The following is a 3,642-nucleotide window of genomic DNA, read 5'->3' on the forward strand; positions in this document are numbered from 1 at the left end:
CTCTATACGAAGACACGCATTGTTTCACAAATACCTCGAAAATACGAAGCCGTTGAAGTGTGCACTAGGAAGGATGTACGTTCGTCGCGTTGCTTTTGGGCGTGCAACAGTCACTGCAGCTCGTACGATCTTGCGGTGCGTCTTCATATCTGCGACTGAAGATCTGCCACCTTCAACACGAAAGTGGAAGCACGAACGTATCATTTCGCTAGCAATGACAAAAAACTGCTCGATATAAAATAAACAAACATCGCTGACCATCGAAAGACGCGCAGATAGCCGCGCACCGGGCGACGCGTTCTCGAATGTTTACGTATTGAGACCGCTCATTGGAAGTGTATTCATTGACGTCGCGGCTCCACTCGTAGCACGTCAAGCTGAAACGCCCTGTATTAAAAGTATTTAGTGCACCGGATATCTCTGTATGTAGGAAAACTTACAAGCGTTCGTAGACGATGAAAAACACATCAGCACTAGTAAATTATATCTTGAGGTTTGCCTGCAACAAAGCGACGCATTATAAAAATACGAGACATTTGTAAACCATCGTGATAGCCTGGAAAAAGATTCAGCGTGTTTAAAGGGCGATCAGTGAATTACGGCCATCAACCCTACAGCGAAAAAAATATACGAAGTACGAAAAAGGAAAATTAGCTACACATACTGAATAACAACCATTGTAACTCTAAGCCACTGTATACAGAGTAGTGAAGAAGACGAAGACGCTGTTCAAAGCGGTTGCGTTTCGCGATGTTCTCAACTCAAAGGCTTCAATCGGCCTCTGGACGAGGTACTGCTCAGGCTAATGCTAGCAGCAATGAATACCGGATTGTTTTGCCCCGTCTCCCAACAGGTAAGCTGGTCGCTGACTCCGTTTTCTTGCATGCGGACCTTGCCCGACGCCCGTACCGGGCACAAGACTTCAGAGACTCCCGTCAGAATGTTGTGGACCTCAAGGAAATTAGTTCAATTGGCCAATTTCAAATGTCTCATGTATGGATGGTCACCTGCAAGTCTGCACAATCGAAAGAGAAATTGGTGGCTTGCGGTGATCTTGTCGTTAAGAGCCGCCGTTGTGTCGTTGTGGACCCAGAACCAAAACGTGGTGAAATTGAATCTTCTGTGGCTTCCCGAACGCTTGGAAGATGCCTTCTTACGTGAGGCACTACAGGCGTACGGGAAGGTGACTTCCATTTCGACGGAAAATTTTAAAGTGGCGGATATGGAAGATTTGAGAACGCTGAACCGGGATGATGTTGTGTCTCTCGCTGAAGGAGTCGGCGTTGGCGACGTCCCGCATGCACTGACTATTTGTGGTATACAGAGCCTTGTTTTAATACCAGGGAGGCCACCGCTCTGCCTCCGATGCACCCGTGTTGACCACATCCGTAGGCACTGCCGTACTCCGCATTGTGACGACTGCCGACGGTTCGGTCACATTGTAGAAGAGTGCATCGTTACCTATGCGTACAAGTTGCGGCATTGTGTGCGGCCACCGGAAGACGTCATACAAGAGCATATTATGGACGCCACAGAAGTGCTTGACGCGGCTGGTGTCCTCTCAGTTGCTACTGTGGACACGGCTACCACAGCTAATACAACGGTTGTTCCTCAAGGTGACTCCAAGGAAAGTAAGACGCTGCTTCGATATGAGACGCCGAATCCGGCACATGATAAGGAGCCTGCCACCTGTTCTAATGCTGCCAAAGATACCGCCCCGGTTACTCCAGCCACGGAGGTCAACGCCGAGGAAGAGCTTGCAGGTCAGCCCACTCTACCTGCAGCTGAGGCCGTCCCTCTTGTTGAAGAGCATCTTCATCAGCGCAAGAGAAAATGCGCATCTGACGCGAGTGAAAATGATGATCTGGTAAGCGTGAAGCATCGCCGCCGCCGGCGCACGTCAAAACACAAGGGGAAGTGCCAACGTTCGCGTTCCCGCAGTCGTGGTGGAGGTCCGGAGGCGACGTCGCCGTCTCCGGAGAGACAAATGCAAGCCTAGTTAGTCCTTGTGTGGTCACCATGGCGACCTCTGAGGAGCTAGTGTTTGCAACGCTGAATGTGCGTGTGTGTTGTGTATCTTCTCTTGTGGTTGTGTTTGTTGCGCCACATTTCTGAATACGATGCAGCACCAACTTGCCCCTCAAGCCGTTATTTTGGAACGTGGGAGGCTTTAGGTCTCATCAGAAGCAGGTGCAACTTCGTCGACTTTTCAGCAGCAGGCGGCTTGATTTTGTCGCCGTCCAGGAAACGAAGATTGAGTGAGCAGGACACAGAGAGGGCACTAGGACCCTTTTTGTCTGATTACAATGTTATTGTGACGCATGCTATTGGTTTTTCGGCGGGTAGCTTCCTATTTCTGCGAAGGGCTCTCCCTTATTCTGGGTTATCTTACTATACTGACTCTGATGGGCGGCTAATGAGTTGTGATTTTTTGCTCCACGGGAAGCCATGAAGACTTATCAACATTTATGCTTTTAATAGTGCAGCTGAGCGTGTTGATACGTTTGAAGCCTTGACTAACCTCCTAGATTGTGATAAGAATGTTGTGCTAATGGGAGACTAATTGTGTATGTTGCATGAATTATCGTGCTGGGCCTAGTGTACACAGATACAGAAGTGGCGAAGTGTTGTCGCGTGTTATAGATGATTCAGGACTCATTGATACAGGGGCCTCATGTCATGCAACTACACTATTCACGCATATCCAGGGGAGGTCCCACGCGCGCCTAGACAAGATTTCTGTTTCTTCCACGCTGATTTCCCGTGATTTGTTGTGTGAAACTGTAGCGGTTTCGTTTTCAGATCATTGTGTGGTGGTTTCTCGGCTCGGGAGAGCTTACTGTTCAAAATTTAGGCCGCAATGGGAGCTTTAGAAGCTAAATTCTTCACTTGTAAATGATCAGGCGTTTGCCTTTCGGATACGCTCCCAGCTACAAGTGTGTTTGACAGGTGCCATGCCAATATTTGCTGCATGGGAGCTGTTTAAACAGGAGGTGCGGATATATCTATTGAAATTGCGTCTGTTAGGTCATTTTACAGGAAATTACAAGAGAGGACATTGCATAAGAGTTTGTATTACCTCTATGAATTAGAATGTGAGGCACCTGGAGTATATTTAGACGAAATTGCTAGGGTAAAGTGTGACTTACAAAAACAGGACGCTGCAAGATACATGGGGCGCCCGAGTTCCATCTCGTACAAATCGTGCATTGCACCCTGAAACCCCTACGCGACAAGCTCTATTTGATGAGCACCGTAATGCTACGGCCAAATTGATACCGGGAATGATGTCCAATGGCACCCTAGTAAAGAAAACGTGTGACAAATCTCTGTGTTTGTGAGCTATTACACGACACTGTTCAGTGACGCTTCTGGTACTTCTAATTCGGATCTACTAGCTAACTTTAAAGCTCTTATAACGCCTTTATCAGATGAAGACTGTGCTCTTATCAATGGCCCTTTCACGTTGGAAGAAATAGAGCACGCACTTGACCAATTACCCCTCTCCAAAACATTTGGCCCTGATGGCATATCGTGCGGGTTTTACAAAACTTTTCAACTTTTGCTGAGCCCTATCTTGCTGCAGATCTTCGCTTTAGGTTTCGATGTGGGGTTCCTTCCTCAGTCCTTTACTAGGAAACA

The 3,642-nt window shown here is 47.8% G+C and overlaps 1 pseudogene; it reads left to right on the forward strand.

The window, feature by feature from the left end:
- Nucleotides 1-212: 212 nt before the first annotated feature.
- LOC146172619 (uncharacterized) lies at nt 213-2,825 on the forward strand (annotated as a pseudogene).
- Nucleotides 2,826-3,642: the final 817 nt, after the last annotated feature.

This window comes from Amblyomma maculatum, unplaced genomic scaffold (assembly GCF_055883805.1).
Source record: "Amblyomma maculatum isolate TAMU_Amacu unplaced genomic scaffold, ASM5588380v1 scaffold_12, whole genome shotgun sequence".
Lineage (NCBI taxonomy): Eukaryota > Metazoa > Arthropoda > Arachnida > Ixodida > Ixodidae > Amblyomma > Amblyomma maculatum.